Raw genomic sequence first — 13,189 nt, forward strand, 5'->3', positions numbered from 1 at the left:
GGTCTGTCAGTCCGGGCATCTCCTCCCGGAGACCACTGGCTCCGGAAGCACATTTGTGATCGATGCAAAACTTACCATTTCAAAGGAAGCTTTCTAACTTGTCCAGATGGTCCTCCGTGCAGCACATTATACACTATCTAGGAGCAAGGTGTCCTCAATTATCAATACTGTTCACAGCACACAGAAGACAACCTTCTCCCGTCTCGCTTCTTTGCCCGGGGTACTGACCCAAAAGAACAATAAGAGCCAATATTATGTATTATTTCTCTATTGCCGTATAATGAATTACTCCAAAAGTCAGCTGCTTCAAGCAACCATAAACATTTATTATCTCACACAGTGTCTGTGGATCAGAAATTCGGGAGTAATGTAGCTGCACAGTTCTGGTTCAGGGTCTCTCACTAAAGTCAACATTCAGCCGAGGCTGCCTCATCTCAAGGCCTCACTGGGGTTGAACGGTCCACTTCCAAGATGGACTCCCTCACTTGGCCGGCAACTTGGTAGTGGCTGTTGGTAGGGAGTCTCGGCTCCCAGACTACGTGAAGGTATTATTTTGATTAAATTTTTAAAATATTTTTCAAACTAAGTAAATAAATATTCACCAGTAGGGATCAAAACCCTAATTTCCCCACCACTGTAATTTTGTCTACTTTTTGCATGCTGCCACCAGTCTCCTTGCTACGAGTCTCTCTCTCCCACTGAGCTTCACGCTCTTCAGGGTCAGGAGCCTCAGGCTATTGCTCTTTCCAAGACCCTACCCTCTACCCCACGCCCACTTCTCCTTCCTCCATTGTCCAGGAGTTTGCCCAGAATGACCCAAGCAGAATATGCTCAACGCAAAGAGATTTCAATAGAACTCCTTTCTACCTGCAATGCCTTCCACAGTGGGGAAGGCACTGACTCAGGAAAATCTCAACCCACGTCCAGTCAGAGTGAGCAGAGACCCGGCTCCGTGTCAACGGTCCCGGCGGGATTCTTCCAGAATGGACAGACACCTTCAGGGGTACAAAGAGGGGGGACAGTGGGAATAAAGGAACAGGAGCAGAGGCCCCCATGATTTCTTTTCCAAGCAGGGTCAGGGCTCCACTGTACCTGGAGACCCGGGCAGAGTGAGAACGTCTAAGGGTGGCCGGCCACCCTCAAACATGGTCCTGGCGGCTGCCCTGCGACTCCTCACAGCGGGGAAATCAATCCCTGTCAGAGCTGTGGGAGGCACAGAGTAAAACAAACCCTTCTTGTCTAAAAGAAAAAATGTGTTCCCTCCCACCCAGATTACTCCCTGTAGGTTCCTCTCTGCACAGGCACCGGCAGGAAGGGGAGGAAAGAGAGAGAGAGGAAGGAGGGGGCATTTCCTCTAACAGCCGGGGCTGCCAACGCAGCTGCTCTGCGATTCCTCTTCTCCGGGCCTTTCCAGGCAACCCAGCTCTGCTACGTGTCCAGAAAATCCTCTCGCATGAGGCACTCCCATTCAAGAATGTACTTCTTCCCTGCTCTGCTTCCCTGTCTCCGCCGCTGCTCGTCCACTCTCTCCAGGCGGGATGCTCTCCTCACGGCTCCCTGCTTTGGCCACGCCGGTTGGTCTTCGAGACCGAGCAGGCCAGACTCCTTTGATTGCTCAGGAAAGAAACTCGCTTCGCATCAGCTCAAACTAGAAAAGGAATGTATGATCACAGAACTGCCATATGACCCAGCAACTCCACTCCCAGGTATATGCCCCAGAGAACTGAAACCACGTATTTAAACAGAATTACGCACGAATGTTCAGAACACCAGAATTCATAATAGCCAAAAGGTGAAACAACTCACCTGTTCAGCAGAACAGACAAACAGAATGTGGTAGGTGTATCCATGCGGAGGACTATGACTCGGCACTAGAATGGAAGGAGGTACTTAAACGTTCTGCACCGTGGACACACTCTGAAAACATCACGCTAAATGAAAGAAGCCAGACACAGAGGCCACATGCTGTATGATTCCATTTATATGAAACTTTCAGAACAGGTAAAGCCACAAAGACAGCAGGCAGACTGTGGTTGCCTGGGGTTGAGAGGAAGGCGGGAATAGGAAGTGACTGTACGATGGGCACGGGGCTTCCTTCTGGGGCAACAGTGACCTCTTGGACCTGGATGGGCAATGGCCATGCAATACTGGGAATGTAGTCGGTGCCACTGCACCGTGAGTTCCAGTGGTGGATGGTTAACTTTATGCTATCCAAAACTTACCTCAATCAAAGAATAAACAACTCCATGCTTAACAGATAAAATGTAATGGCAATTAAGCGAGGAGGGGGAGATGAAAAGAATGTATAGGCCCATGTAAACAAAAAGTCCAGAACGCAGCCTGCTGGCTTCGGACCTGGCGAGATCCTGGGACTCAGCAATGCTGTCAAGGTTTGTCTCCATCTCTCAGCTCCGTGCTCATCCCGGCAGCCCTCACATGGTGGGAGGAGAGGGCCACTGCTGGTACTGGTGTCCCACTGTGCTTAGTGGGCAAGGGAGGAGACTTCCTCCTGGCTGGTGCCGAATCAGTCCCTAGACCAGTCATCCCGGCCGGAGTATGGAGACCTCTGAGTGACCTGGCTCCTCACTCCTGTGGTTAGTCTCCTCCGCAGCCAGCCCAGGATGGAGGTGAGGGCAAAGGTGTGAGGTCATGGGCTGAAGGGGTCACTATGGAACAGGGAAAGGGTGATTCGCCAAAGCAAAGGATACTGGGTAGCAAAATTACGTAATCTCCACAGAAGCTTCACTGGGCTTTCTTAACATCTTCCCTGGAAGACCCTTCCCTCTCTCCCCTCCAAAGATCAACTCCTCAAAGTGTCTCGGACCCTTTGGCCTGCAGGGACCTCCCTCACTGGCATTAGGGATTACGTTCAAAGGCAGCATCCCGCCCGAAGTTGGTTGTGTTAATTTGTTCAGTCTTTTCAGAGAGGGACTTGGCACTGTGAGCTATTTTGAATGTTCTTATCTTCTGACCCTGCAGTTGGGCTTTTGGGAATATACCCCAAGGACAAATTCAGCAAGTGTGCAAAGACATATACACGTAGAGACAGCCTTTCGGTAATTGTTGATAATGATGAACAAGGAATCACATAAAGATCCTCAAAAGGGGAGGAGTCAAATAAATTATGATGAAGACAAATGGAGAACTGCCAGGCAGCTGTTTAACAGGATAACAAATATCTGCACTTATTGACTTGACCGTGACATTTGATTTTTTTATAAAGGATAGAAAAAGGAAATAGGGTATGACCCCATCTTTAAAACGCGCAACTCTGGTAAATGAGAGGGAAGACCATGGCTTCCGTCTATGTAGAGACTTAACACATAGCTTAATGGCCCAAATGGATGCAGAATTCGTTCTGATATTTAATCACATCTCTGGGAGAACATCAACGGGACTCCAGGCCACAGCTCTATCGGCCCATGTCAGAAGCCCACTCCCCGGGGCCCAGTTTTCTGTGTCCTGTCGTGGCTCCACGGCCTCACTTGTGCCACAATCCGAACATCCTCCCGAACCCCAGTCCGTAAGGCCTTCCCCACTCCGGGCATCTTCATTGTCCCACTTCTTTCCTTTACTATGTACCTCTACTTATCTCTTCTCAGCAAGTAATAATCCCTCCTCTCTCTGGAAGACAGAAGTCAGGGGAAACCACACAGACAAATTCAGGATTTTCTCCAGTGGGTGGGGACAGAAAGAAGGCCGAGGCTTCTCCTATAAGAAGCCTTAATGATTTTTAACTCATATCTGCACCCACAGAAAATAGTGCAGGAAAACACACAAAAGCTTATCAGTCAGGGCTATCACTGGTTGTGGAATTAGAAGTGATTTTTGGCTCCCTCTTTTATACCTTTTGTCTGAGTTTCTTTTTATAGAGCATGCTCTACTTTTGTATCCAGAAAGAAGCCTTCGTACTGCGGCTCATTTCTTGTTCCCCCAAGATGCAGCAAAGACAGGGGCTTGACACGCTGGATCCATCCTCAATGCAGGGTCATTTCCTTTTTTATTTAACTTTAGAACTTTTAAAAGGTGATGCCCTTCACACATTACAAGAAATATGAATAAAATAAAATTCCTTAGTAGGTTTATAAGTGTTACCCATAACATACTACTGTGCAGATTTATTCACAACAAAGCAAGCTGAGCCCTCGGTATAAGAACTGAGCTTGCTCTTGGAGTCTGGAGCTGCCTTCCATGAGCAGTTGCCCTGGCAAACGCTCCTTCTTCAAATGGAAGCTGACCCATGTAGCCCGGCCACTCGGAGTTGGCGACTCCCCACTGCCGCGCTGGAGTTTTCACAGCCCCTTGTAAGAGCCTCCAGTGGGTCTGAGTGACACCGGCCTTCTGCAAGGCCAAGGGGGAACTGCCGCCTCCGCAGACCCACTCGCTCTATGGGAGCCCTGGGGTTTGAGCAGGGTAAAAATTACTCGCTGCCTGCTTTCCTCTTCCTGCTGGGTCCCTCCACCACCTCCCCTGGGTCCTCTCTGGCCAGCTCTGTTTCTGTGTTTGGGCCAGGCAGGGAGGAAAACATTTGGCTCAGCTCCTTGTTTGTCAAGAGTCCAACATTACCAGGGGTCTCGCCTGGTTTCAAGTATTTCCCTGTGCCTTTCGTTGCTCCGTAGTCAAGTTTCTAGCCAGGATTTCTTGGCTCTGGGAAAGATTGAGTGCCTGTCTGAGCCTTCTAGGCCTGTGTTTCATTTGCAGCCGCCTGGCTCTGACTGGGTGACAGCCCTGGCCCTCCCAGTCAGCCCATCCCCTCCTGCTTGGCCAGCAGAGGAGGCCCTTTGTGTCTCGGTCTTGGCGCTGCGGAGGAAGGAGGCTCCTAGTTTCCATCCCAGCCCTGCGTCCTGGGTTTACTGCAGCCCCAGCACAGGCTCAGGAGTGTGGCACTGCCTTCCAAGGGCAAGCAGTTCCTGCCTGTCTGCAAAGGCAAGGAAGTCAACCCCAAAGAGCCCGGCCCCTAACTGCTTCTAAGTCAAACTGGGACCTGTTCAGCACCTGGCGCTTTCCTGCTAGAAATTTTCAGCTGTTCTGATCTTTCACACAGGCGTTGGCAAGGCTGAAATGGTCTGGAAGCAAATGAATTCAGGAAGCCTGCAGAACATCAGGCCTGGCTGGTGGGCGCCTCTCCCTCTCCTTGCTTAAGGACCCCCTCTGTGAACTCGAGGTCACTTCCTGCTTTGGGATTCATCTGGGGCAGAGGCCCTGAGGGGGCTGCCTGGCTCTAGAGTCCAAGCCTCGGGGGAGAGAGCAGCTTACCCCGGCGACACTGTCTTCCAGGCAAGGCGCTCCAGGGCTGCCAGCCCAGTGCAGAGAAAGGGTCTGTGAGCCGAGGCTGCGGGTTCTAGGAACCAACCTGGGAGTCTGTAAAGGACACGGGTTTAGAAGCAAAGAACTCAGCGGACCCCTGTGTGTCTTCATTGCCATCGGCAACCCCGTGTCTTTTCATCATAGGCATGTGGGGAGGCTGTAAATGTTCAAATAATGCTTCCTTGACAAAGACTTCCTCTTCTTAAATATTCTATAAGGTATTTCCTGAATGCTCATTTGCTTTTCTTTCAGGTACCATGATCCAAGGCACGGATTCATACACTTATGGACGTGCCGTCAGGAGTGCACAGCTGTGATCACTGGAGGGAGGAAACAGGCACTGCCGGTGAGGCTTTCCCCGTAACACTTCTGACACTCTGCAAAGTTATGGAGATAAAATAGGTGGTTGGAAAGGTGCCCTGCCTGCTCCCTCCCGCCAGCCCAGCACATTTTTCCAGCTCCTCCCCCCCCCACCCCCACCCCAGGGCTGCTAAACCCCAGCAGCTGACTGCAGCCTCAGGAGTGGGGAGCTGCAGGAAATTCAGTACTGGGGTGTTAAGGAAAGCTATGTTAGCGCTTCCTTTGAACCCAGGGAGTTCCCTGGATGGTGAGTAGAAGGAGATGCAGCCCTCGTCTGCTGCAGGAGCAGGTGGTGACAGGTCTCAGTGACTTGTCTGTCTGGGTTTGGCTGTTCTCTGGGTAATGCAGGAAGACTTTCACACCCTTCACCTGGCCGGGTCCTCACAGCACCCCCTCACGGGTGGGTAGATACTAGCCTCAGTAGCAGATGAGGGAACCCAGCTCAGAGATTCCTTGACTGCCCAAGGTGTCTCGGCTGGTAAAAGACCAAAGCAGGAGCCTAGAACCCACATGTCCTGACTTCTGGAACGTGAGGGACGCCCCGCGCCCCAGCAGGGCCCTCTGGCTGATTGTGTCTTGGCCCAGCATTTCTGCCTCCCTGGGGTGAGGGACGGGGTGGGGGACAGACTGCGGGTATGTCCGGGCTAGGCTGCGGGCAGAACAGCACAGCATGGAGGGGGCAGACTGCGATCCCAGGAACGGGAGCTGGAGGCCCCTGCTGGGGTCGCAGGCAGGCAGGCCTTTGCATCCGAGTCCCCAGTTCCAGCCCGGCCGGGGAGGCGGTGCCACCAGAGCCCTGCGGCTCCCCGCGGAGGCTCTGCCCACGGCTATTGGCCACTGGGAGCCCGGGTAGGGAGGGGGGAGCGGGCCTAGGCGTCGGGTTACTCGGGTGGAGACGCTGCGGCCGTGGGGGAGGGGCGGGCACGCGGCAGCTGGCCCGGGTCGGGGTGGGGGGAAGAAAGACCCCCCTTCCCCACCCCCTGACGGCCCCATTCTTAGTCTTAAAGAGAAACCATTACCGCCTTTGTATCCAACTCAATCACCAAACTGAAGAAGCGCCCTTGACGTGTCAGGTGCTGTGTGGGACCCGAGCTGGCAAAATGGCACAGCTGGGGTTCTGCCCAAACTTGCGTCTAATTGAGGAAATAAATCCACACGGAAAAAAGAACGCTGAAGACACTAGGAAGTCGATGATAAGGCCTAACTGAGAATCGGGAGCAACTGAAGTTATACTGGTTCCTGGGAACAAAATCTACTCCCTCCCCCAACCCCCACCCCAGGGTAATCTGAGAGTTCGCACAAAGGGCCAGGTGTGGCCTCCCGGAAACTCCCACCAGGGCCGCCAAGGGCCCGGGAGAGCCACCCCACCTTGGCACATGCCCACCCTCCTCTGCTGCATCCCCTAGCCCAGGCCCACCCTCCCACCCTCCCAAACCCTACTCCCTGCCTCTACTCTCAATCTCCTGGGAGACTTGCACCCTCACCTCCTTCTTCCTGAAGCCTTCTGTCCCCCAAGGACACTGCCATCTGCGTGACCCTCTCCTAGAGCGCCTCTCTTCTCCCTGGGGCCATGCACCCCGAGTTCTGGAAACGTCTCACCACTGAACCTTCTAATGCGTTCTGTCCACTTCCCCAAGCCCACCTCCTTTGGAATGCGTTTGGTTGGAGTTTACCACTCCTCCTAGTTAGGGTCACCTTGTCATCCTCCTTGTCGCTTTCTCTGTCCCTTGATGATTTTAGAACTGGGCTCTTTCTCTTCCACTGTCATCGTTCACTGATTTCTGCATCAGTGCTGATGAGCTGCCCAACACCTAGTCTCTAAGTCCCTGGACTGCGTTAGCCCTCACACTGTATTCCTCCTGACCTGGCCGGGTAGCTCAGGTGGTTAGAGCATCGTCCCCCTATATGCCAAGGTTGCGGGTTTGAGCAAAGCTCAGGGCACATACAGGAAGCAACCACTGAATGCAGAAATGAGTGGAACAGCAGACTTCCCCCCTAAAATAAATAAGTAGAATATATATACACACACACACACACACACACACACACACACATATATATATATATATATTCTATTTTATATACATTTCTCCTGCCCCATTAGATTCCTGGTAATACCCTAGGCAGCACAACCGTAAATGGCTACAATGACCCTAAAATCTGATGCAAAGATCCCACCACCTGCCAGCCCTCCAACTCACCCCAGTCCTTCCCCTCCACCAGCTCTCCCACCAGGGACCTCCAATCCATTGCTCTACTGTTTCTTCACTATTTATCCCCCATCAGATCTTCACTTCACAGCCAGTTAAGATTTCATGATCCAGCTTGTGAAAGCTCCCTTGCAAACACTTCTAACTTCTTACACTGGTCCCTCTCCATCGAATTCACCTGGTGAAAACCCAACTGCAGTTAAATCAAATTGTTTACCTCACACCTGCGACGGGGCATTCGCACACCACTGGAGAAAATTACCCAGCTCCTCTGGATGGACTTGCTTCAGATTTATGGCCATAAATTTCAAATAGGCTTTGAACTGCTGGACAATCTTACTATAGTTTCTTAGAAAATTCCTTTTCCCTCTCCACGCTGCAACAGTTTCACGCTTTCTCTTCTCTCTGCATGTTTTCAACACCCCTTCCTCTTTCAACTCTCAGTCTGACCTCAGACAGTCCTTCAAAGAGAAAATAGGTACAATCGGACCAACTGTCTGATCGTCCTCCCACCAAAGCCACCAGAAAGCTGGCAGCTCCGCATTGTCTCCGCCGCTCGGTGCCCCGGGCTCCTTCCCCTTCCACCAGCACAAGTATTCCCTCTGGGTACATCATCAATGCCTTCCTCCCCACTAGATCCTTCCCACTGAAGGAAAACAGGACTTATCCCCTACAGTAAGAAACCTACTAGCCTTACCCTCGCACCTCCGTCAGGCTACGGCACCATTTTGCCACCCCTCTCCAGAGGAGATGTTCCTGAGAGAGCCGTCTCTGTACTGGCACTCCTCTTGCCCACCCGCCATGTTCCTCCACCCACTCAACGGGGCATTTACCTTTCGCATTCTCTCAGCAAGAACGCCAGTGACCTACATCTCCACTAGATCGGGGGCCGGTGCATGGTCCTCCTCCTCTCATCCGGCCTCCCAGTGGCACTGAACGTGTTGGATCATTCTGTGGTGGACTGAGTTATTGTCTTATTGCTTGCCACTCCTTTCTGTGTGATATGACAGCCCCTCCCACTCCAAGTAGGGTACACTTTCTTGCCCCTTGATTTTGGGCTTGGATAGGTGACCCATCTGGGCCAGTGGAATGTAGGAGGAAGTGACATGGTGTCAGTTCTGAGCCTGTGCCTTAGGAGGCACTTTATGTCTTGCCTTGGACAATGTTATCGTCGTAGGAAAAACCTGCCCTGCCTGGCCTGCTGGTGCAAGAATGATGCATGACGTATGCAGAGCAGACTCAGACTCAACTGCAGCCCGGAGCTACCTAGCCAAGATCAGCCACATGTAGGTGACCTCCAGCTGACCTACAGATGCATGAGAAAAATACTTACTGTTAAATGCCACTGCGATTTTTGTGGTTGTTTGTTACCCAGTAACAGTGGACCAATATATCCTCCCCACAGAAACCGTTCCTTAGCTCAGTGTCCTTGTAATCACAGTTTTTTGGCTTTCCCTCCAAAGTCACAGGTTGTTCTTCTCAGCATCTTCTGTGCTGCCTTTTCCTCCACCAGATCTCTACATTTCGAAGTGGCTGCAGTCTCAGCCTTCTCTGTCTTGTCTCTACTCCAATAAGTGGAATTATCCAGGCCATAAATTTGAATACTATCTACATGCTGGTTCTCAAAATCTAAGTCTAAAAGCAAGATGCCCCTGAACTCTAGACTCAAACCCATCTGCACATACCCACCTGAGGTCTGATAGGTCTTGGCATGCCCAAAAAACTGCTGCCCCTGCCCCCGACATGCACATCTTACCCACCTCGGGTCTTCCTCAACTCCTCCCTTGTCATGGGTCAGATCATCAGCAAGTCCTGTGTACCACACCTCCAAAACTGGTCCAGGAACCAGGACCACATCTTACCATCTCCACAACCCCAGCCCTGCTTTTGTCTCCTCTTGCCAGGACTTTTGCAGCCACATCTTAACTATTCTCCTCAGCTCCTACCTGGCCCGTGCACTGCAAGGCAGCCCGAGCGAGCCGTCGAGAGAGAAAACGAAATCTCTTCACTCCCAGCTTAAAACCCCCCACAGCCTTCTCATCGCAATCAAAACCCATAGTCCTTACCTCGGTGGATGGGGGCTTGATGATCCAGTCCCTGCCTATGTCCCCAGAGCCCCTCGAATGGACTTGTTCACGTTGCTGCAGCGACAATGGCCTTCATACTGCTTCTCGGACCTAAGCACATTTCTGCTTTGGGGCATTTGTACTCACTACCCCTTTTGCTTGGAGCACTCTTCCCCAGACCTTCACAGGGCAGTGTCGTTTCCATTCACAAGGTCGCCAATGTCACCTCCTCAAAGAGGCCTTCCCCGTCTAAACAAAGCATCGTCACCCTTCCCCACCACCACCACCAGGCTCCATCAGCCCTACTTGATCTCACTAACTTAGCTTCTGTGTAGTACTTATCGACATGTAAAATTGTTTGGCTTTGTGTCTACTCGGTTCCCTCCCACTATAACATAATATCCTTGACGGTGGGTATTTGCCTTGATCTTCCATGTGTTCCCAGGTTCCAGAACATGCTTTGCACATCATGGACTCTCAGTAAATACAGGTTAGCTGATTGACTGATGCCAGAACTGAATGAGGAGGGTGTCCCAGGAAGGCAACTGCATGGCCAGAGAGAGGGAGGCTGGAGAATGCCAGGTGTATGGAAGGGACCGTGAGGGGCCAGACTGGCTCCGTGTGGGAGTGGGTGCAGACCCTCTCCTTGCGGGGAGGGCATGAGCCCTTTGAATTAGTGGGTGCTACAGATATCTGTGACTCAAGGACATGCCATGGCCAAGCAAAGGCTTTAGGATGATTAGTACAGTTAAGGGTATGTATTTCTGGGTGTCCTTAACTGAGTGTTGTCCTGTGGGAGAGAGAATTTTAAAAGACAAAGGCATCTAGAAAAATCTGGGAGCCCAGGGAAGTCAGAGATGGGTCCTTGGAATCCAGATGCAAGAGAAACCCATTACCCAACCTTTTGGGGACCATTACTGAGTTTCCCGTTTGGAAGGCCACCCTGGGTAATTAAGGGTTTGCTGAGCGCACAGCAGGCACTCATACATATGTGTTAACGAACTGGTGCCCAAGTCTGGGGCTCTTTCACACCCTCCCCCAACACACACACACACACACACACACACACACACACACACGACTAAATTGTTTTCTTCACCCAGTGACTGAACACGGCTTCACCAGACCCCCACCCCACGGATATACACCCTAGACCCAGCTACTTGCCTTCCCAGCCCCCTCCACCCAATTCCATTGTCAGGGCTGAACAAAGGCCCAAGGCATCCTGGGTTAAAGGATTTTAACTCTGCCAATCCCAGGAGGCTCCAACAAGAAGCAGCTTCCTGCAGGAGAAAAGTGACTGGGAAATCTCCCCAGGGGACAGGGGATTTCTTTCTGGTCTGAAAAACAGAACCTAGCTGCCAATCAAACACTCCCCACAGAACCTCCCCCAGCCCCTCACCCCAGGGATTAGGAGCTTTTCTCTCCCGGGGACCTCCCAGCAGTCAAATGGGTTGTGAGGTTTTTTCGCTGATGATTTCTGTTTGCCTCAGTCAGTCTTGTTAGTTTCCACTCAAGCCCGAGGAACCGTCCCTGCCACCCCCATCAAAAAGGACTCCCCTTTCCTGCCTCCTTGTCTTCCTGCCCTCTGCCTTCCCTTCCTTGGCCCCTGCGCCCCGCACTACTGCAGCCAGAGCTCCCGAACTGTTCCCCCACCCTCGTCCAGTGGCCCTCGGAACCCCGCCCGGCGCCCCTGCTCCCGAGGCGCAGGGGCGAACACCGCCAGAGCCACGGCTGCACGCTGGTGCTCGGCTGCGGGTGCGGGGCCGCTGCGGGGCCCCTCCGCCGGTTCTGCGCCTCACCGTCTGCCTTGGCCACTAGCTTTCGAACCTCGCTGGCCCCGCACGATCCCGTCTTCTGAAGAGAGCCTGTGGGCGGGTTGGTTCTTAGGGAGAGCATTTCCAGGCGCCAGGTTCGGCGTGCTTGCTCAGTGTGCCTCTGCCCTAACCTGGGAGTAGCGCTTGGGGAGCCCTTGCTGGCTGCTCTGCCCCAGCCCCAGAGGTTTCTGGAACAAAACTGCAGTCAGTGTCAACCCCCATTGCCCACCCTGGAACTCAAGTTCAGCATGCATTTTTTCCTTAAGTTTTTCATGCAGAAGAGATGCCGGGTAAATTAGAAACATGTTTGGGAAAGGAGTGAGCAGTAAACGCTGGCATTTAAACAACACAAAAATGCCCAGGCCAGGCCACACGCCCAGGCAGCGGGGCACACCCAGTGACAGTGCAGCGCCCTCTGGCGGCCTCGAGGGGCTCCGTCGTTCCCCGCCCCCACGCTCCAAAGGGAGGGAGAGAGCCGCCCCCCAAATCCGAGAAGCGCGGGGACAACTTCGAAGGAAGGGAGTTAAAAGCGTCCGACGCCCAGGACCTGAGAAATGCTTTTTGTGTTTCCGTGGCTGGCACCGAGGCCAAGAGCCCAGGGACGGGGCCAACTTAAAGGAAACCATTGTTCCACTTTCAAGGGCTGCCTGAAACTTCACCAAAACAATATCATCCCTTTACCTGCAGGCTTAGATTCTTCTTAAAATTCAAATGCCTCAAGGAAGGGTAACTCTTTAAAACAAAGGCAGATGGCAGGGTGTGTCCAAAAATCACCAATGTCATCACCAATAAGTCAAAATTATACCAATATACGTACATTTTTATATGGTGATGATCTTTAATAAGTGTCATCTAATCTTCTCCCTGCCCCCACCCCCATTGTTAGGTGCCGGCTGTCTTTTGTCCCTTGATCAGCAGTGTGATTTCAGCCTGGCCCCCTTACAGTGCCACTCCCTCCACTTCAGCGGCCCCCAAGTTTTCTTGTCCCTTGTACAGCCTAAACATTTCTCCCCTCTTTCCAATCTTCTCATTCTCAGCAGCTGCTACTTGAGTTCAGGCTCATGCAGCTTGTTGCCTGGATCACTGTTACTCCGATGGGGTCAGCTGGGGTCCCTCCATGGCATAAAGACCCCAGGGAGAGCGCAGGGGGCTGTCTGAAGTCCCCTTTCTGCCCAACATGCAACCTCACTGCATCCACTACAAAACCACCCTGTGCTGGTTGGGGATTCTCTTCCCAACGTCAGCCAAGTACTCTCACTTTCAGCTTCTTCTCTGTCTATCCAGAGTTTGTCTCCAGAAAAGTATTGCCACTCCTCCATCTGGTGGAAGCCAGAAAAAGTAAGGGCGCTGGGTTTCTGAGGAACCCAGGCAGGTTCTTCCCCAGTTTCGACCCATTTTCCTCTGAATCGCTCTTGGGGTTTCTACTTAT

At 52.3% G+C, this 13,189-nt stretch overlaps 1 long non-coding RNA gene across 3 annotated transcripts; it reads right to left on the reverse strand.

Annotated features, from left to right (window-relative positions):
* Positions 1-339: 339 nt before the first annotated feature.
* On the reverse strand, positions 340-6,889 carry LOC118988442 (uncharacterized). 3 transcript variants are annotated; one of them, XR_005066771.1, is made up of 4 exons: positions 6,687-6,889; positions 5,257-5,684; positions 3,486-3,624; positions 340-2,666 (listed from the first exon to the last, which is right to left on the reverse strand). It is a non-coding gene; the product is annotated as an uncharacterized LOC118988442 (long non-coding RNA). The 3 variants fall into 3 exon arrangements; XR_005066770.1 differs by having other exon boundaries at positions 340-1,871; positions 2,356-2,666; positions 3,486-5,684; XR_005066769.1 differs by having other exon boundaries at positions 3,486-5,684.
* Positions 6,890-13,189: the final 6,300 nt, after the last annotated feature.

Source organism: Sturnira hondurensis, unplaced genomic scaffold (genome assembly GCF_014824575.4).
Source record: "Sturnira hondurensis isolate 20B ecotype Veracruz unplaced genomic scaffold, ASM1482457v3 Scaffold0006413, whole genome shotgun sequence".
Lineage (NCBI taxonomy): Eukaryota > Metazoa > Chordata > Mammalia > Chiroptera > Phyllostomidae > Sturnira > Sturnira hondurensis.